Source organism: Moschus berezovskii, chromosome 4 (genome assembly GCF_049115385.1).
Source record: "Moschus berezovskii isolate FMDL1 chromosome 4, NW_MosBer_1.0, whole genome shotgun sequence".
Lineage (NCBI taxonomy): Eukaryota > Metazoa > Chordata > Mammalia > Artiodactyla > Moschidae > Moschus > Moschus berezovskii.
In genome coordinates this window covers 41,286,637-41,308,823 of record NC_142463.1, presented here as the reverse complement: position 1 = coordinate 41,308,823, position 22,187 = coordinate 41,286,637, and the positions used below count along the sequence as shown (strand labels likewise).

Sequence of the window (22,187 nt, the reverse complement as noted above, 5' to 3'; positions counted from 1 at the left end):
CACATACTGCAACTACAGAGTAGTCCCCACTTTCCCAACTAGAGAAAGCCAGTGCTCAGCAATGAAGATTCAGTGCAGCCATAAATAAATAAATAAAATTAAAAAAAAAAAAGAATTACCATATGATCCAGCAATTCCACTCAAGGTATTTATCCAAAGAAAATGAAAACACCAACTTGAAAAGATTTATGTAGCCTTGCGTACACTGTGGGACTTCCCAGTTGGCTTGGTGGTAAAGAATCTGCCTGCCAATGCAAGAGACACAAGATACACAGGTTTGATCCCTGGGTTGAGAAGGTTCCCTGGAGAAGGAAATAGCAACCCACTCCCAGTATTCTTGCCTGAAAAATGCCATGGACAGAGAAAGCTGTCAGGCTACAGTCCATGGGGTTGCATAAAAAGTGGATGACTCAGCAACTAGACAACAACAATAATGTTCACTACAGTTCAATAGCCAAGACGTGGAAACAACCTAAACGTCTAACGGAGATGAATGGATAAAGAAAATGTGAGACACACACACACACACAGACACACACACACACACACACACAGAGAGAATATTACTAAACCATTAAAAAGAATGAAATATCGGGACTTCCCTGGCAGTCCAGTGGCTGAGACGTCATGCTACCAATTCAGGGGGCCGGGGTTCAATCCCTTGTCAGGGAACTAGATCTTGTAAGCTCCAACTAAGGGTTCACATGCTGCCACTAAAGATCCTGCATGCTACGAAGAAGACAGAAGATCCCTGCTGCAACTAAAACTTGCTGCAGCCAGATAAATATTTTTTTCAAAAAAACTAAGTTTAATCTTAAAAAAAGAGCGATTAGAGAATGGTCAGAACTGTAGATGGTGGAGTGAAGTGCTGTGTACACACTGAGCAGGTGATGGGAATCTAAAAGTGAAAGTCGCTCAGTTGTGTCTGACTCTTTGCGACGCCATGAACTATACAGCCCATGGAATTCTCTAGGCCAGAATACTGGAGTGGGTAGCCTTTCCCTTCTCGAGCGGATCTTCCCAACCCAGGGATCAAACCAGGGTCTCCTGCATTCCAGGTGGATTCTTCACCAACTGAGCTATCAAGGACACAGGATGGGAACCTGAGTCTTCCAAATTCAACAGATAATGCTGGTCAAGTGCCACAGACTGTTCCCCAGGGTCACCCATCACCCTGACTGTGACAGCGTGTCTATTCCTGAGAACAGTCACTCCCAGGTCACCCATCACAATGACTCAATGTTAACGACCAGGATTTGTGGTTTGCAAATCTGTTTAGTACTCAGTCTGAACTTGCCCAGAAGCAGAAGTAAACAGAAGAAAGCATTGGAGTTCATCCTTTGACTCTAGAAGTCTTACCTCGCTAACTAATTTGAAGACGAGCTGATAAATTACCCAGCAGGAAACATTAAACTTTGCCCATTAAACCAAGGGATGGCTTTCAGGCTAAGATAATTATTCCCAGAGTTGCATCTATTTCAAGAAGAGTTCCTGGATATCTGAGGATGTCCCTCTTATAAATCAAAATGCCACTAGTATACTAGTGATTTCAACCTCGACACTTATTCTGCACTCAAGTCTCTACATCTTTTTCTGCTAGATATGCATATACATGAAATCTGAATGCTCCACCAGATACACAGTTTTACACTCAATTTTAAACTTTCACACTTTTTCCACCTGCCAAATGAAAAAAGGAAAACAATGCAGACATGAATAGTTTAGCAGCTGCTACAGCTGTTCTCTAAAAACTGGTACAAAGAAGGTGACATACACTCAAGACAAGAATTTCCCATTCCTTTTTTCTCTTTTTAACACTAAGTCAAAAAACACCTGGAGTCTCTATAAATGATCAAATTCATGCAGTAAATCCACCTTGCCATGGCAAGGCAGCATTGTCTGGCAGCAGTCAACAAAATGAAGTTATGTTTTTAATTCATTCTACTACAAGTAAACAATTGGATTCCACCTCTTTGGAATCTAAAAACAAAATGATGAAACCTGCAGGTAAATTTAAACCTAATGAAAGCCAATGACAACTGCTATGGTGATTACTAGTTTATTTAGCTTTACATATTTTATGCAAAACATCAACAACCTCCAGTTTCTGTGATTTTTTTTGAGGGGGAGGTACACGAGGTCTTCATTGCTGTGCACAGGCTTTCTCTGGTTGCAGCAGGTGGCACTTCTACTCGAGCTTCTCACTTCATTGGCTTCTCTTGTTGCAGAGCATGGGTTCAAGGGCACTCGGGCACAGTAGTCGAGGCATGTGGAATCTCCCCAGACCAGGGATCAAACCCATGTCCCCTACATAGGCAGGCAGATTCTTAACCACTGGACCACCTTTTAAGAAGGACTATGTCTCTTACTTTGTCCAGAAAGCAACACTGGATGAATCTGTAGACGAAAGGAATGAAGGAAAGAGGGAGAGAGAGTAGTGTCCTAACAATTTCCCTTGCCTGTGTGACACCTGGACTTTCAAGAAGAAAGCGTTAAAACATCGGACTCTGTGGCTTTTGCTTTTTGTGTTTTTTTGCCTTTCACTGGTCACTAACTATGAAAAAGATTTCCAAGACATGCTTATAATCAGGTCTGTATAACTAAAGGCAAACTGGAGAAGAACCAGAATTAAAGAAAGATTCTATGATCATAATTTAACTTCTAGAAACACCACTTCCTAATCCCCAGTGGGGTCTGGCTTCTGTCACTTAGAATATCTCGCCAACTAACAGTAGTTCCAGCTCTGGCTCAGCCACCATCTGTGTCCATCTTTCACAATACCCACCATCAAGAAGCAATGTTGCAGTGCTATTTGGTTTGGCTAGATTCCTCTAGACATAAGCTCAGTACATGCATTTTTAATTCTCTGGCTTTGAACTTTAACAGTATTTGAAACACGACATTTCAAAACCTAAGTCTGACCTTGATGAGATACGGCACTCTGAGATAACCTAACAGAAACATCTATGCTGGGGAAAGAAATCCTTACATGAGGCTTTTAGGATGCATTTCCTCCACAAGACTAACATTCCCATGAAAACTACAAACAACACAAAACACATCTGTCTGCAACCGGGGTGAGATTAGTGAGGCACTCACTTTGGGCCAAAAACTGGAGAGGATATAAAAGAAAACAAGCTCTAGTAACCAAGATAAATAATATTTTAAAATATTATCCAATGTTTTAAAATATCAAAATTAAGGCTATGGATTTAAAAGATATTCACAACTTAAAAGTTAAGAGAATTTTTAGCATTTCAAGCCTAGGAGACAGCATCTCAAGTAACCCTGGAGAACCACTAAGGAGGTAAGGGGAGGAGCCAGGTAGAGTTTGACAACAAAGGGCGGTTTGAACATCAAATGATTATTATTGATTAAACAAAACCAGATATCCCAAGTTAAGGAACTTTGCACTCTTCTATGTATAGAAAAATACAAAAGTCCTGGCTCACTGAAATCATTCCTTTGACATGAAGGAACCTATCTGGGGCCTGTATCCTGTGTCATCACATCCTGAGTTTCTTCAGGACTCAACATAGGGAGCGGCTACAGTCTGATGGCTGATAGATGGCAGGTATTCTTTTCTTCCTGAGTTCCCCAGGGCTCACCAGCTCACCATCCATGGTGTCTGCAATTGCTGATGACTGTGACATCCTTTGTTTACTGATACAGCAGGAAATATTTCATTTCTCAAGGCAAAAAAATCCATGATGAAAAATTATGAAATTTTTAAATAAAGACAGGATCCAATCCTGCACTTGTACAACTCACTGTCACTCACTTCACCCCAATCTCCGTCCTTTCAGATTTGGTCTCTATTTAAAATGTTGGTATTTTTGCACTTTTGCCTGCCAGTACAGAGGTCACAGGTTCAATCCCTGATCCAGGAGGATCCCACATGACAAGGAGCAACGGGGCCCATGCAACACACTATTGAGCCTGTGCTCCAGAGCGTGGGAGCCACAACTACTGAGCCCATGAGCCCTTGAGCCCACGCTCCACAACAAGAGAAGCCACTGCAACGAGAAGCCTGAGCACCACAACTGGAGAGTAGCCCCCTGCTCACTGCAACCAAAGAAAGCCCACATGCAGCAACGAAAACCCAGCACCAGCCATTAATAAATAAAAATAAATCTTTAATTTTTAAAATGTTGACATTTGGCTTATTTTACTCCATTAAACTATTTATCTTGATGACTGATTTTTTTTGGCAGCCCTTTAAATTTTTTACTTAAGGAGGGTGCCTTGCTTGCTCTTTTAAACCTAGCCTCAGCCCTGCCAAAACATATTAACTTATTTCACACAAGGAAACTTGATGAGGCAGCTCTATCATGACTCTCTCATTTATAAATGAATAAACACAAAAAGGTTAGCCATTGATGCTTTGCCGAAATTCCTACAGCTAGGGTGGCCAAGTCAGACTCCAAACCCAGCTATGTGGGTCATAGCACAAACTCTTATTAAAGGCAACTCTCAGAGCTTTGCATCACTAAAGTATCTGGCATGGGTGAAACTGATCAGGATCCTGTGGGGCCCCGCTGGACACAAAGTCTTTCTGGGTCCCCTATTTCTTTTATTTATTTATTTATTTGGTTAGGTGCAGCACACAGGATCTTTGATCTTCATTACATCCTGTGATATCTTTAGTTGCAGGATGTGGGATCTAGTTCCCTGACCAGGGATCAAACCTGGGCACCCTGCATTGGGAGCTCAGAGTCTTAGCCACTAAACCACCAGTGAAAGTGAAAAGTGAAAGTCGCTGAGTCATATCCAACTCTTTCTGACCGCATGAACTATACAGTCCATGGAATTCTCCAGGCCAGAATACTGGAGTGGGAAGCCTTTCCCTTTTCCAGGGGATCTTACCAGCCCAGGGATCGAACCCAGGTCTCCTGCATTGCAGGCAGATTCTTTACCAGCTGAGCTACAAGGGAAGCCCAGTGATATCACCTCCATTTCTTCTTTAAAGGATAAAGGCTTCAGCCTCCTTCCTAAACCTTCCCAGAGATCTAAAGAGCAAATTCAAACAGCTACCAATCAGGGAAATAAGGGATGCAAAAACAAAGGAGGAACAAACAAGAAACTACAGTACAGTGATTAAAGCAGCATCCTAGTTCCTCCTCAAGGGAATACATAAGAGTATGTTTGAGTTTTTTCTGCAGGAACTAAGGCTCGACCCAGGTGTGGGGTGGTAATTTTGGAGCACCACTCTGTTACCTCACCACCAATAAATCAGAAGAAAAGTCACACATCCTGTAGCCCTCACCCCAAATTTTGTCTATAGAAACTCTTCCTCAAAAGCCATCAGGGAGTTCACAGGGTTTTGAGCACAAGCCACTGGTCTCCTTGCTTGACCCTTCAATAAAACTTTGCTCCAAGCTCAGATCTTTCCATTGATTTGGTCTCATCAATGGCAACCCACTCCAGTACTCCTGCCTGGAAAATCCCATGGACGGAGGAGCCTGGTAGGCTGCAGTCCAAGGGGTCTCAAAGAGTCGGACACGACTGAGCAACTTCACTTTCACTTTTCATTCTCATGCATTGGAGAAGGAAATGGCAACCCACTCCAGTATTCTTGCCTGGAGAATCCCAGGGACGGGAGCCTGGTGGGCTGCCATCCATGAGGTTGCACAGAGTCGGACATGACCGACATGACTTAGCAGCATCTCTCCTTTGGTAACCTAAGTCACTACAATCCTGGGTTTCATAAAATAATATGTGGGAAACAATCCAAATAAGCTATAATTAATGACAATCTGGGTAAATTCGGTCATGAGTTGTTCATTGCTGATCTGTGTCCGGCAATATTTAGGCTGATTAATTCCATCTGGAATTTCTCCTGGAATCTTTCTAATTTGTCCCTAATTCTCAGAGGGAACCAAGAAAACAAGATCTCTGAACACTCACTCAAGGACAGCACTACAGAGGTGAATAGTCTGGAGTAGCTGGTGTCTGAACTTAGGTCTTCGCACTAATCTGTTTTATGAGGCTACATGAGCTACACTGCATTGCAGGACAATGTTCAGAAATACTTCCAAATAATGTATTCATTTAGGAAGTAGAATATAGAAGTAAATCCACTATAACTGTAAGCAGATAAAAGCTGAAGCCTTTATCTCTTTCTCTGGAGAAAGAGAACCAGGAATGGCTTTCTTGACATGAGAGAACTCATTTTGGCCCAAGACATTTTGTGATCTAACCCTGATTAGGATGCTTGCCCTTGAACAGGTCTCAATAATAATGGTCTTAAGGGAACAAAGGAACGCTGGAATAGAGAAAAGGCAGTCAAACAACAGTTCAGTGATAAAGTAAGAGTCCCAGTTACTCCGCAAAGGATACACATAATAATATATCTTTGATTCTGTAGGAACTAAGACCCCAACCCAGATGGAAGACAAGATAAGGATGCTGCCCTCCAGACTTCAATCAACCAAGACCTAGATTGTTGACCTTTGCCCCAATTCTAGGCTGAACTCTCCTGGCTCAAGCCCCTTCATGAATATGCATGTAGCCTTAGCTTAAACTTCCCTGAATTTGCTGTTTGGGTATGCTGCTTTGAGAAAGATTACAAAGCACTTGCTGCAAGTAATAAGTCCTTCATTCTCCTGTACTTTGGCTTGATTGTGTCTATTGGCTCAACATCCACCAAGAGGTGAACCCAGCTTTCCGGTAACTTAGCTGCAATGATCCTGCCACATTTAGCTAGCTGTCAGGAGGGATGACCACTGCAGATTAAAAAGGCCATAGTGAAATCAGGCTGCAAAAGAACCTAGAAATGATATCATGGGAAGAATGGCTGGGGGAACAAGGGCTATTTTTCTTTGGGGGAAAAAAAAACAACTTAAGTCAGAGAAGTGGTGCCTAGCAACTATTTTCAATTATCTGAAGAGCTAGTGGATTTAATTTATGTGACAACAAAAGACTGAAGTTGGATAAGTGGATGACAGTTTATGGATGACAGTTTCAAGGAGTTGGCTTTCATCTCACTATGAAGGGGAAAAAAAATCTTCCAACAATTAGACCTGTCCAGCAATGAAAGAGCCTGCCTCCAGAGGAGGCAAGTTGGCTGTCAGCTGCTGTAGAAGGGATCTGACACAGAATGGCCACTTGGACAGAAGGACTTAAAATCCCTTCCAATTCTAAGATGTTAAGAAGTGGAACAAATAATTAAACTTAACACAGTCATTGTTATGCATAGTGTTTAGCTCATAAGAACCCTAGAAAACTGAAACAAAACTGAGTTCAATGAAAAGGTTTTGCACTTTCATCTTATTCCAAGCTGCATTCTTGATTTTTTTTTTTTTTAAGCTAAGCCAATGAAGTAATGCAAGTTGAAAGTCAATCTCCCTCTTTCAAAAACTAAATTATGTCCTGAGATGGTATTTATAGTTACCATTTAAAAAAACTGGGAAACTACTCATACATGCAATCAATATTTTATAGCTCTCCTACAAACTACATTGGCTATTTTTACCAAGATCTACAGGGGTCATGCAGAAGAAAAATACAGAAGCAGCTGTGTTAAAATTTAGGAAAACCAAGCAAAGCAAAAGTTGAATTTCAGTTATCTCAGCTACTCTGTTTATTAAAAGACCTTGAGAAAACCTAACCTATCAAATAAAGAGGTAAAGTTAAGAAAACTGTCCTTTTCCTTTTACTCCTGTGGCCACAGCCATGAGTACGCTCAGGCTTCAGAAGAGGCTTACCTCCAGGGTCCCCCTGCTGTGGCAAAATGTTCTGATTGGACCCCAAGGAGACTAATGAAATCGCCAAGGCCAATTCCCGTCAGCAGATCCGGAAGCCAATCAAAGATGGGCTGATCACCTGGAGGCCTATGAATTCTTGGACTCAATGGTGGAAAAACACCTTGGCTCACTGGAAGGGCAGGCATATGGGCATAGATAAGTGAAAGGGTACTGCCAATGCTCGAATGCTCGAAAAGGTAACCTGAAAGCAGAGGAAGAGAACTGCACTGGCTGCTTGGAAGATACCATGAATCCAGGAAGACTGACCACCACGTGTATCACAGCCTGTACCTGAAGGTGAAGGGTAACGTGTTCAAAAACAAGTGGATTATACCCACAAGCTGGATATATATCCATGGAATATATATATATATCATGGAATATATCCACAAGCTGAAGGCAGACAAGGCTCGAAAGAAGCTTCTGGTGGACCAGGCTAAGGCCTGCAGGTCTAAGACCAAGGAAGCCCTCAACCACCCGTGAAGAGCAGCTTCAGGCCAAGAAGGAGGAAATCATCAAAATTCTGTCCAAGGAGGAAGCGACCAAGAAATAAAGTTCTCCCCCTCTTCTCTGTACATAGTAGCCTCAGCAGTTGCATAAATCACATTCAATAAAAACAAACCTTATTCTGCCTTAAAAAAAAAAAAAGAAAGAAAACTGTCCTTTTAATGATGACACAATTTTTAAAACGCAATTTTCCCTGCCTTCCAAAAGAGGCACACACGTTTGGATAAAAGTGGAAACAAGGGGTTTCCCTGATGGTCCAGTGGTTAAGAATCTGCCCTTGCAATGCAAGGGATGTGGGTTTGATCCCTGGTCCAGATTCAGCACATCTCAGAGCAACTAAGCCCGCAGGCCGTAACTACTTTGGTCCAAGAGCTCGGGAGCCCCTGTCACACAATTAGACACCACAACAAAAAGCTCCTGAGTACCACAACAAAGACCCAACTCAGCCAAATAAATTTTTTTAAAAAGCGGAAATAAGACAAATTCAAAGGAAAATAGGGCAACACAATTAAAACAATGAGCAAATGCTTATAACTTCTGCAGAATGGTTGAGTGGTGAACACTCACACACCCAAACACATCCCCTGAACACCACTAGATTATGTCACTGATTCCATTCAAAGCACCACATTCACTGAGGAAGATTTTAAATGAAATGAAAATCTGTAACTCCAGAGAGGAGGAGAACAAACCAGAGAATCCTCTTACTTGCCAGGTATTTGACATAAATGACCTCCTCTGACCCTCCCCAAAGCCCTGTGAAATAGGGATTCTTACAAAGGAGGAAATCAAGTTCATTAACTTCCCCCAAATTTACAAAGTCAATAAGACGTTGAGCCCGAGGTATGCGTGACTCCAAAGCTCAACAGTATTTCCACTATGCCATGGGGCCAGCTTCAATGCCAGCCACCTGCTACGCCAAACCCACAAGGGTTCTTGTCAACTGGAACTTCCCACAGGTATGGACTGCACCCCTCTGTTAAATGGGACCACTTTCCCTGACAATTGCTGAAGTTTCACACTTCAAAGGGCTGCAGTTGGATCTATCCTTGCCCGCCATTCCCATACAGTCACATCTGATGTCATCATTTCAACTTCTCCCAAACACTTCCCACTACTTCTAAACTACTTCTAAACTTCCCACTATGATCTAAACCATCGTGACACTACCCTACCTGTGCTCCACTTCCTTTCCACCAGTAACAGTCACACCACTAAAGGAATTTGAGTAAGGCACTCTCCATAGTTTTCCTATTTACAAACTCCATCTGGGATTACACAGACAGCCCCTCCCCCGCCCGCCATGAACACTTCCAGCCTATTGCCTATAATCCCTAACTCTAGGTTTTAATCAAAATACCCTTAATTTTAATCACCTACTCCCAGACATGATCCTTCAAAAATACCCTTCTCAGGACTTCCCTGGAGATCTATTGGTTAAGACTCTGCATTTCCAATGGAGGGGAAATGGGTTCAATTCCCCATCAGGGAACTAAGATCCCACATGCTGCATGGTGTGACCAAAAAACTAAAAAGTTAAAAGAAATAAAACATCCTGCTCCCATTTTTCCACCTGTCAGTACCTAACCCATATGTATAGGCCCAGCTCTAATGCCATCTCTCCCATAGCTTTCAATTACTCTGTCATCCCAAAGTATAACAAACAACTATTACACACCACCCGTGTTAGATATTGGTGATACAAAAATGAACTCCCTCCACTGTTCTTGTAACAAAATTTTCATGCCTTTTTATAGTATTCAGTATAATCTCCCTGATAAAACAATTAATTGGCTCTATGTTCTTGCCTGGAGAATCCCAGGGACAGGGGAGCCTGGTGGGCTGCCGTCTGTGGGGTCGCACAAAGTCGGACATGACTGAAGTGACTTAGCAGCAGCAGCAGCAGCAGCAGCATGTTTTACCTTGTGAATTTCTTAAAGGTGGAGACATTTTTTAATTCCTAATAACAAGATGCCACTAGAATATCTTGATTTAACAAGTGCTTCAGTTCAGTTCAGTTCAGTCGCTCAGTCGTGTCCGACTCTCCGCGACCCCATGAATCACAGCACGCCAGGCCTCCCTGTCCATCACCAACTCCTGGAATTCACTCAAACTCATGTCCACAGAGTCGTGTGATGCCATCCAGCCATCTCATTCTCCGTCGTCCCCTTCTCCTCCCGCCCCCAACCTTTCCCAGCATCAGAGTCTTTTCCAGTGAGTCAACTCGTCGCATGAGGTGGCCAAAGTATTGCAGTTTCAGCTTTAGCATCAGTCCCTCCAATGAACACCCAGGACTGATCTCCTTTCAGTCCAAGGGACTCTCAAGAGTCTTCTCCAGCACCACAGTTCAAAAGCATCAATTCTTCAGCGATCAGCTTTCTTCACAGTCCAACTCTCACATCCATACATGACCACGGGAAAAACCATAGCCTTGACTAGACGGACCTTTGTTGGCAAAGTAATGTCTCTGCTTTTTAATATACTATCAAGGTTGGTCATAACTGTCTAACCATTTGTCTGTGGATACTATAACAACCTCTTAACTGACCTTGGAAGTTTCACTCTAGAACCATCCAATCCAGTTTACAAACAGCCTGAATTACCTATTAAAAATGTGAATCAAACTGTCAATTTCATATTTAAAAACAATGACTTCACCTTAGATTAGGTGATGGTGTCTTAGCCACATCACTAAAAACACAAACAGCCAAAGAAGAAAAAAGAAACAGATAAATTGGACTTCATCAAAACTAAAAACTTTCCATGGACACCATTAAGAAAGTAAAAAGACAATTCACAGGGAATTCCCTAGTGGTCCAGTGGTTAGAACTTGGCACTTTCACTGCCAAGGGCCCAGGTTCAATCCCTGGTTGAGGAACTAAAGTCTACAAGCAGTGCAACATGGTCAAAAAAATATAAACAAACAAAAAGACAATTCACAAAATGGAAGACAATATATGCAAATCATATATCTAATAAGGGACATATATCCAAAATATATAAAGAATTCAACAATAAAGGACAAATGAGCTAATCTTAAAAACAGGCAAATTATTATTTTTTGTTTGTTTGTTTTGTTTTTTTCCCTTATTTATTTATTTGCATTACAATAGTTTAATATGAACAATCAGAACTAATTAACAGTATAACAATATTTTACAACTGAAATAATTAAAATAAACTATAAAATTACTACATAAAACAGGTCTGATCTAGCTTATTTACTTTCTATAATCTCTTCAGTGCTGCAAAACCATTTATTTCTTTTTCTTTTTTCATGTTTTAATAAACACTTCGTCTTTTTGTATTGTTTTCTTTTTCATCACAATAATAGAAATATAACACCATATATCACTGTAAAACACATTTCCACATAAATGCTGATAAGCACAAAATATTTTTCATCATTTACATTTTAACTGTAATAATATATGGCAGGATTAAAGCTGCATCCATCATGTGTCTAACCAACCTTGCTGTAATGAATTTTTTTTTTATTTAAAAAAAATAAAAAATAAACAGCACAGTCTTTTATATATTGTTAAAAGTTTAAAAAAAAAAAAAAAACAGGCAAATTAAATAGACATTTCTCTCCAAAGAAAACATACAAATGGTCAAAAGGACACGGAGAAAAATGTTCAACATCATTAGTCCTTAGGGAAATGTAATTCAAAACCAGAATGAGATACCACTTCACACCCACTGGGGAGGCTAAAAGAAAAAGACTATAACAAAACTTGACAAGGAAACGAAGACATTGGAAAACTTATTCATTGGTGATAGGAATGTGTAGAGGATGAAGCTGCTTTAGAAAATAGTTTGGCAGTTCCTCTAAATGTTAAACACAGTGTTACCACATGACTTAGCAATTCCACTTCTAGGTATACACCCAAGGGAGATGAAAACATGTCCACACAAAAATGTGTATACTGATGTTCACAGCAGGAAATGACCCAAGTGTCCATCAAAGGATGAAAGAATAAAGTGTGGGATAGTTATCTAATAGAGTATTATTAGGCAATAAGAAGGAATGAAGTACTGACACATATTACCACATAGTGGAATTTCAAAAATATGCAAAGTTAAGGAAGTCAGCTGCAAAAGAAAATTATGTATTATATGAGTCAACTTATCTGAAAGATCAAAAAAGGCAAACTCATATAAACAAAAAGTAGGTTAGTGATTACTAGGAGCTAGAGGGAGGGGAATGGGGGATGACTGCTAATAGGTCCAGGGTTTCTTTCTGGAGTAATGAAAATGTTCTGTAATTATATAGTGGTTGCACAGGGCCTCCCAGGTGGTTCAGTGGTATAGAATCCACCTGCCAAAGCAGGCAGATGCAAGACACTGGGTTTGACCTCTCTGTCGGAAAGATCCCCTGGAGGGGAAAACGGCAACCCACTCCAGTATTCTTGTCTGGATAATCCCATGGACAGAGGATCCTGGCAGGCTACAGTCTATGGGGTCACAAAGAGTCAGACACGACTAAGCACACACGCATGATGGTTGCACAACTCTATAAAAAAAAAAGCACTGACTTGTGCACTCTGAAAGGATAAACTTTATTATATGAAAGCTATATCTCAGTAAAGCTAGTAATAAAAAAAAAAAAAAAACACCTCCACTGCCTTGCATCCAGTTATAATGAAGTCCTAATTTCTGGCCACCCTACACCGTTCCAGCCACTTCTGCCATCTCCTCTGCACTCATGATGCTCCAGAGACACCTGTCTCCTCTCCACTAATGGAAAGCTCACTCCTACATTACAATCTTGTCACATGTTCATCCCTCTGCCCAAGTCTTCACACACCTGGCTGCCACACTCATGTTCAGAGCTCAGTTTATACATTATCTGTTCAGACAGGCCTCCTCCAACTTTACATTCTGAAGTCGTCTTCCCAGTCACTCTGTCACACTACACTATCATATTTTCTTCATAGTACTTATATAACGAATAAGGTGTACAAAGTTATCTCAGTTGTTTTCCCTCCTGCCCTAGTAGGATTTCTAAACTTCTCTTGAGCTAAACTAAATGAATTTACTCTTCAGATGGTGAAACACTGTAACTTAAGTTATGAAATGGATCATCTTACAGGGAGGTGATAAAAGAATGCCGTGTTAGAGGTACAGATGGGTATGGGAGAAATTACAGATTAGAAAATGACATATAGTTACAACAGCTGTGGAAAAGCTTAATAGAAATGATGGGACTGCAAACAGACTATGAGAGATTAACTGAAGTGTAAAAGGCATTATGGGAGAAAGGGAGAAAGTTACATCAGAATAACACCCTCCCTCAGTGATGTTCATGACCTCAACACTTCACCGACATACACATACAGCCCACCATGACTCATGAGAATGTAACATGGAACCTCGAACTTGAATCCTCAACCATAAATGCCTCAAGGACACTTGTGCATATCTCCCCCTACCTAATGCAGGCACAGAAACATTTGTTAAGTGACTAATAAGTTAAAAAGTACAGGTATTATTCCAGAAGTCTTACCATTATGATGAGAAACAATTTCTGCCTACTCACAAATACATATGGTTTCTATTTTAGACCTCTTTTGGCCCATTTTTATGGGAGAAAAGAGGAAGTCGGTGTTTCCTATTTTAGAATTTTTTTTAATGTTTTAGGGACAGAGTGGTAACAACAAGAAACCACGTATCTCCAGCTCACCATTAAAGGGTCTGCTCAATCTCAGTGGACTTGTGGAGAGCTAAGCTGCAGATTCCCTGCCACTCCTTCCCAATGTGACATTTCTAAGACATAAAGTAGATATTCACTAGCTACTGGAGCAGCTGCAAGGCAGCAGGACGCAGTGGGAAGTTTAAATCCCAGCCATGCAGTCTTAAGTTTGAATGCTAGCTTCTCTATTTGACTGTCTGATGTAAGGCAAGTAGCTCAACCTATCTGATGCCATTTCTTTATTTATAAAATGAGATATTACTTACAACTGCTCCAGATTTGTGTGTGGACTAGACAACGTGCATGGGCTTCCCTGGTGGCTCAGACAGTAAAGAATCTGCCTGTAATACAGGACCTGGGTTTGATCCCTGGGTTGGGAAGATCCACTGGAGGAGGGCAGGGCAACCCACTCCAGCATTCTTGCCTGGAGAATCCCATGGATGGAGGAGCATGGCGGGCTACAGTCCATGGGGTCGCAAAGAGTCAAACATGACTGAGCAAGTAAGCGCGTAGCACAGAGAATGTGCCTACATTGGCTAGCCTAGTGCATGCTTGACACACTGCAAACGTCAGTTACAATGATCAAGTACAAGAATTACAAAGTGCCAGGGTCACAGGTTGCTGGTCCATTAAAAAATGCTTTAGAATAGAAAACAGTTGATTTCTAGCTTCTTGGGAATTTGATGAGCAGGAGTGACTTTGCATTATTTCAACACTATCAGTCTCTCTGGCCAAGGAAGAGATGCTTGCTGCCAGACCTGTCATTTAACCAGTACAAGAACCCTTGGAACTTGGAAGTGAGGCTGTTAAAATATAACATCAGCCATCTAATTGGGGCTGCATGAAGCTCTACAAATGAGACCTTTTGTACTATGTCTTAAAGGCCAATCAGAACCAAACATCAGGTGATGGAGGGGAAAAGGCAGAGTAATCTAAAGCCTCTATTACCTGATTTAAAATATATTTAAAATATATATATTTGTACATATATCTAGTTCACTAAAAAGACAATACACAGTTGATGTATCTGATTCACTGTGAAAGCATACTGTCTAAAACTTAAAAAAAAAAAATTTCCAAGTCTTAAGTCTTCTCACAACATGGACCACACACAGTGCTAAAGAGAAGACTAGCATAATATAAAACGATTTAACAATTTACTTGGTAGATTGTTAAATATGCAATTCTTCATGTCCTTCATAATGATTGTATTTATAGCTAATCGTCTAGAGCCAATTTACTCTAGTTTCAAGATCAGTTGCCATCACTGACCCAGGAATTGAGTTCCAGGAAGTTAGAAACAGAAGATTAAACGTTTCCTGGTACCATATGAGTATGGATCTTAAAGGTAAGCACAGTAATGGAAACTGGAAAAGGTGATATGAAGAATAATAACGCTTTCCTTTGATAATATGTATAATTAAAAGAATATGTATAATAGAATGACAATATGCATAATAAAAAGGGTAAAACAAGAGATTGAAAAAGCTGGCTTGAAACTCAACATTCAAAAAACGAAGATCATGGCATCTAGTCCCATCACTTCATGGCAAATAGAAGTGGAAAAAGTGGAAGAAATGACAGATTTTCTTTTCTTGGGCTCCAAAATCACTGTGAACAGTGACTGCAGCCTTGAAATGAAAAGATGTTTGCTCCTTGAAAGGAAAGCTAGGACAAACTTAAGTGTATTAAAAAGCAGAGATATCACTTTGCCTACAAAGGTCCGTATAGTCAAAGCTATGGTTTTTCCAGTAGTCATGAACAGATGTGAAAGTTCGACCATAAAGAAGGCTGAGCACTGAAGAATTGGTGCTTTCAAATTGTGGTGTTGGAGAAGACTCTTGAAAGTCCCTTGGACTGCAAGGAGATCAAACCAGTTAATTCTACAGGAACTCAATCCTGAATATTCATTGAAAGAACTGATGCTGAAGATTCAATACTTTGACCACCTGATGCAAAGAGTAGACTTGCTGGAAAAGACCCTGAGCTGGGAAAGATTGAAAGCCAAAGGAGAAGGGGGCAGCAGAGGATGAGATGGTTAGATAGCATCACCAACTCAATGAACATGAATTTGAGCACCTGCAGGAGATAGTGAAGGACAAGGAAGCCTGGTGTGCTGCAGTCCATGGGGTCACAAAGAGTTGGACATAACTTAGCAGCTGAGCAACAATATTTACAAGGTGAATGAGGTCTAAAATGATAATATACAAGGTGTGATCAAGTCACAAAAACAATGATCCTGTGGACCTCAAATAAGCCCTAGAGGAGGAATTCTAGGTATGCCATGTAAACATCCACCTCTCCTCACCTCTTAGTTGAGCTGACTTGTCAAAATTCAGCTCAGAAATATCCTCTGAAAAGCTTTCCTTAACTCCATGAAAGCTGGCTAAGTTGATTCAGTCATGTCTGACTCTGTGCAATCCCATGGACTGTAGCTTGCCAGGCTCCTCTGTCCATGGAATTTTCCAGGCAAGAACAGTGGAGTGGGTTGCCATTTCTTCCTCCAGAGGATCTTCCTGACCCAGGGATTGAACCAAGGTCTTCAGCATGGCAGGCAGATTCTTTACCATCTGAGCTACCAAGGAAGCCCCCTTTAACACCATATGTGTGTGTGTTAGTCGCTCAGTTGGGTCTGACTCTTTGCGACCCCATGGGGTGTTGCCCACCAGGCTCCTCCATCCATGTGATTTTCCAGGCAGGAGTGCGGGATTGGGTTGACATTTCCTTCTCCACTTTAACACCATACACAAAAATAAACTCAAAATAGATTAAAGAATTAAATATAAGACCAGATACCATAAAGCTCTTACGACTAAACGCGAGTCTCTTATGTCTCCTGCATTGACAGGCGGGTGGGTTCTTTACCACTAGTGCCACCTAGGAAGCCTCTTCCTTAACCCTATTTCCTCCTAAGTGCTGGGTAGACTGCCTCTTCCCTATGTGCCCAGGACCTACCAATGCACACCTTGCAGCCTTTCATCGACAGTATACTTGTTTGCCTCACTGCCTCTCCCAATAAATTTACAGCTCCTTCAGGGAACAGACCTTGACTCACCTCTTTGTATCCCATAAGCCAATACTGCCTGGCACTCAAGCGTTTGTTGAAAGATATAATCAAGGACAGTCAGCAAAGCGTATTTTTGTATACTGAAAGACTGCAAATAATCCACAGGCAACTGGTTAAATCACCATTCTCAAAGTGTGGTCCAAGGGTCCCTGAGGGTCCATGAGACCTTTCCCAGTGTCTGTGAATCCCCGCTTTCTCTAACCACATATTTGCATAAAGCCATATTCTCTTCCAAAACTTTCACCTGACAACACAGCAAACTGACTAAGAAACCAGATGTGAGAATCTAGCTTTCTTCTATTAAACCAAACATTAAAGAGATTTGCAAATATGCTACTCTTCTTTGGAGTTTGTTCTAGAAAACAGTTCTTTTTTAATTGAAATAGGTTAACATGGATTTATTACTCGTGTGTGTTAGTCACTCAATCGTGTCTGACTCTTCAAGAACCCATGGACTGTAGCCCACCAGGCTCCTCTGTCCAAGGGATTCTCCAGGCAAGAATACTGTAGTGGGTTGCCATTTCTTTCTCCAGGAGATCTTCCCAACCCAGGGATTAAACCCAGGTCTCCTGCATTGCAGGCAAATTCTTTACCATCTGAGACCAGAGAAGCCCAGTTACTCTTACTTTTAACGAATTAATAAATATTTTTTAATTTTCTTAGTTTTGATTTCTAGTACAGTTAATAACTATAGATATAACCTGCATAAACAAAGACTCTTTGGGGTTCTCAATGTTTTTGTGTTTTTTTTTAATTTTAATTGGAGGCTAATTACTTTACAATATTGTATTGGTTTTGCCATACATTGACATGAATCCACCCCAGGTGTACATGTGTTCCCCATCTTGGACCCCCCTCCCACCTCCCTCCCCATATCATCCCTCTGGGTCATCCCAGTGCACCAGACCAGAGCATCCTGTATCACGCATCGAACCTGGACTGGCGATTCATTTCACATATGATAATATACATGTTTCAATGCCATTCTCCCAAATCATCCCACCCTTGCCCTCTCCCACAGAGTCCACTCCCACAGAATGTTTTTTAAATGTACTAAAAGGTCCTGAGACCCAAACAGTTGAGGATGGGTCAGTTAAAGAAACAATGGTATAGTTGCATGATAAGAGTATGCAGCCAATTTTTTTAAAGAATATGGTAGGTTGATAAACACTAGTAGAAACCAATGTCCAAGCTATAATGCTAAGTTTTTAAAAAAAGGACAGGGACTTCTCTAGTGGTCGTACCTGTGCTCCTAATGCAGGGGGCCTGGGTTCTATCCCTGGTGAGGGAACTAGATCCCACCTGTCACAACTAAGAGTTCCCATGCTGCAAGTAAAGATCTTGTGTGCCATAACAAAGACATGTGCTGTGTGTATTAGTCACTGAGTCTTGTCTCTTTTCAACCTCATGCACTGCAGCCCGCCAGGCTCCTCTGTCCATGGGATTCTCCAGGCAAGAATACTGGAGTGGATTGCCATGCCCTCCTCCAGGGGATCTTCCCAACCCAGCGATCAAATCCGGGTCTCCTGCACTGCAGGAGGATTCTTTACCCACTGAGCTACCACGGAAGCCCAGGTGACATGGCACATCCAAATAAATAAATATTTTAAAAAGAAAGAAAGAAGGGCAAAACAAAGTATAGATATAAATGTGCATTTTTTAAAGAGGTACCACTATACATACATATATGATATATGTATACACATATTTTTAGGACGAACATCCAAGAAAAGTAAAACGTAGGTATCCCTGTGGAAAGTAACTGGAGAACCAGAGGTCAGGGATGGGAGAGATTTTCCACACCATTCCTAGTGTGTTTGAAAATTTTACCACCTGCATGTATTATATGTGTGCTCAGTCAGTCATGTCCACCTCTTTGCAACTCATGGACTGAAGCCCTCCAGGCTCCTCTGCCCAAGGGATTTTCCAGGCAAGAGTACTGGAATGGGTTGCCATTTCCCACTTCAGGAGATCTTCCCAACCCAGGGGTCGAACCCAAGTCTCTTGCGTCTCGTGTATTGGTAACAGATTCTTTACCACTGCACCACCTAGGAAGCCCTCTACATGTATCACCTTTTTCAAAAAATCAAGAGTGTAATAAAAATTATATTGAAATAGTACAAAGCATTAAACTCACATTGAAGAACAGACTGTAATGACACTGTAAAATATTAAATTATACATTGTGAAATAAAACAAGCAATTTTCAAAACAGTAACACATAATATATTCTTGAAAAACTGTCAGGAAGATATTCTGCACACAAGAAGTATTAAGAGTTATTATTTCCTCCTAGTTAGTGTTAGTGAAAATACAAATTTTTTACTTCCTCATCTTTCTTGCATTTCTAAACCTTTGGTAACTTAACATAAACTATTTCTGCAATCAGAAAATCAGTGAAAGGCCTCTTTCCTGGATGGAACCACGGAGGGTGCAGAAAAGAAGAAAAAGAAGGTTCCTGCTCTGCCAGAAATCCTTAAGAAAAAGCAAAAGAATTTTGCAGAGCTTAAGATAAAATGCCTGAGAAAGAACTTTGCCCAAAAGATGCTTTAAAAGGTAAGGAGGAAGTTAGTTAATCTATGAAAAAGCTAAGCAGTATCACAAGGAATACAGGCAAGATGTACAGAACTGAAATTTGAATAGCTAGGATGGCAAGAAAAGCTGGCAACTTCTCTGTGCCATGGAACCCAAATTGGCATTTGTCATCAGGATCAGAGGTATCAACAGTGTGAGCCCAAAGGTTCAAAAGGTGTTGCAGCTTCTTCATCTCCATCAGATCTTCCAAGGCACCTTTGTAAAGCTCAGCAAGGCTTCAACTAACATGCTGAGAATTGTGGAACCGTACATTGCATGAAGCGTTACCCGAACCTGAAGTCAACAAATGAACTGATCTATAAGAATGGTTATGGCAAAATCAACAAGAAGAGAATTGCCCTGACAGATATCGTAATGCTCAATCTCTTGGCAAATATGGCATCATCTACATGCAGAAACTGATTCATAAGATCTATACTGCTGGAAAATGTTTCAAAGAAGCAAAAAACTTCCTATGGCCCTTCAAATTGTCTTTTCCACGAGGTGAAATGAAGAAAAGGACCACCCATTTTGTAGAAGGTGGAGATGCTGGCAACAAGGAAGATCAGATCAATAGGCTTATTAGAAGGATGAATTAAGGTATCTACCATTATTTTTGTAATCTGTTCACTTAATAGAGACTGCTTTCAAGCTGAAAAGAAAAAAAAAGTGTTTAAATACACAAGTATAGGGAATTCCCTGGCAGTCCAGTGGTTCGCACTTCACACTTTCATTGTTGACAGCCCAGATTCAATCCCTAGCTAAGTAACTAAGTAAGATCCTGCAAGTTGAGCAGTGCAAACGAGGCAGGGGTGGGGGGCGGTGTTGAAAAATAAAAATATACACAAAAATACATGTATCTATGTCTATATTAAATAAAATATTTAGTAAGCAAAAAATTACATGAATAAAGCAGCACCAGGGTGGTGCAATAGTATAGTCCCCCTGCCAATGCAGGAGATGCAGATTTGAATCCTGGCTTGGGAAGATCACCTGGAGAAAGGAATGGCAACCCACTCCAGCAATCTTCCCTGGAGAATCCCATGGACAGAGGAGCCTGGTGGGCTACAGTACACAGGGTCACAAAGAGTCAGACATGATTGAGGGACTAAAACTTTCACTTTTATCTGCTGAATGGACTATAATATAGAAACTTTAAATGGTTTTGAAGAAGTGGTAAGAACACAGGAAAATGCTCACAATATCCAAGTGGGATGCCAAGTTAGTTTGTTGGGGACAGCGGGGCAAATATATAGGAAAAAAATAACTTGTTAGAATTTCCTAGTGTCAGTGTGGAATAGTGGGTAATCTTCACTTGCCTTTTCAGTTTCTTAAATTGCTTTGCATTTTTCAAATTTTCTACAAGGCATGATTTTGGTCAGAAAAAGCTACTTTTAAAAAATGACCAGGAATTCCCTGGTGGTCCAATGGCTAACGCTCCATGCTCCCAATGCAGGGTGACCAGATTCAATCCCTGGTCAGGAGACTAGACCCTGCACGCCACAGTGAAGACTGAAGATCCTGCGTGCTACAAATAAGACCTGGCACAGTTAAATAAATAATTTTTTTAAGTGGATTTCCATTAAAAAATGACCACACTGAAAAGCAGCTCAGATTCAGCTACGCACGTGTCAAAGTCATTCTTAATGTCACGGGACTTTATTCAAGTCAAACAGTTCTCTCGAAGTATGCATGAAAACCCTCAAAGAACCGAGAAAAAACAGGGGGATGTACAAGTGGACTTGCAGACAGGAGAGATGCCTCCAAACTTGTCAGGTCCGTGACCTAGGCTACATCTTGAGTTACCAAACAAGGGAAAAAATATGAAATATACCATACTCTAGAAATAGCAGACTAAGCCAAGACTCCAAAAACCTGAACTATTAATATTTAATGTTGTTCTAAATACACTGGTGAACATTAGTCTCTTTAATACAACTTCTCCAATTGTCAGATGTTTTCATTCTTACATAAGAAAAGACACACATTTATACTTAAATGAGTATTTAAAAAAAAAAAAAACCTGAACCTTCTGAACTAGATCATCTTTTCAGGAGAGGCTCAGCCCATAGACTAATTTGAAATGCCAATCCCATCTGCAAACCTCAGCAAGAGCTGCAGTTAATATTAATTAAGAGCAGAAACAGGTTTGTTCTTGAACATCTTTTCTCTCAAGTCCAGGATGCTTCCAAATGGAAACTTTCCAATTTCCCTACACTTGAGATAGTAGACCTAGTACAAACCTTAAAACAGGATTCTCACATCTTTCAGAGGGAGGTTTCAGTCACTGATCACTCAACAAATGAAGGTACCACTAAATATAAATGGCGGGGGGGGGGTGTTTGTTTTGGCCGAACCATGCAGCATGAGGGATTTTCATTTCCGACCAGGGATTGAACTTGCACTCCCTGCAGTGGAAGTGGGAGCATGGAGTTTCAACCACTGAGCTGCCAGAGAAGTCCCAAGGTTTGGGGATAGTGGTTTTTGGTATTTATATTCTTTACTTATTTGGCTGTGCCAGGTCTTCATTGAGGCTTTTTAGTTGAGGCATGTGGGATTTTTTATTTTTTTAGTTTCAGCATTCGGACTCCTGTGGCTC

At 40.9% G+C, this 22,187-nt stretch overlaps 1 protein-coding gene, 1 non-coding gene and 2 pseudogenes across 4 annotated transcripts in view; 3 read left to right on the top strand and 1 right to left on the bottom strand.

Moving 5' to 3' along the window:
• AK4 (adenylate kinase 4) overlaps positions 1-22,187 on the bottom strand; it is a 93,412-nt gene that overhangs the window by 66,215 nt on the left and 5,010 nt on the right. The gene's annotated exons all lie outside the window — the stretch shown is intronic.
• On the top strand, positions 7,675-8,298 carry LOC129540763 (large ribosomal subunit protein eL19 pseudogene; annotated as a pseudogene).
• TRNAE-UUC (transfer RNA glutamic acid (anticodon UUC)) lies at positions 11,058-11,130 on the top strand. The gene has a single exon. It is a non-coding gene; the product is annotated as a tRNA-Glu (tRNA).
• On the top strand, positions 11,863-20,187 carry LOC129540765 (large ribosomal subunit protein uL30-like; annotated as a pseudogene).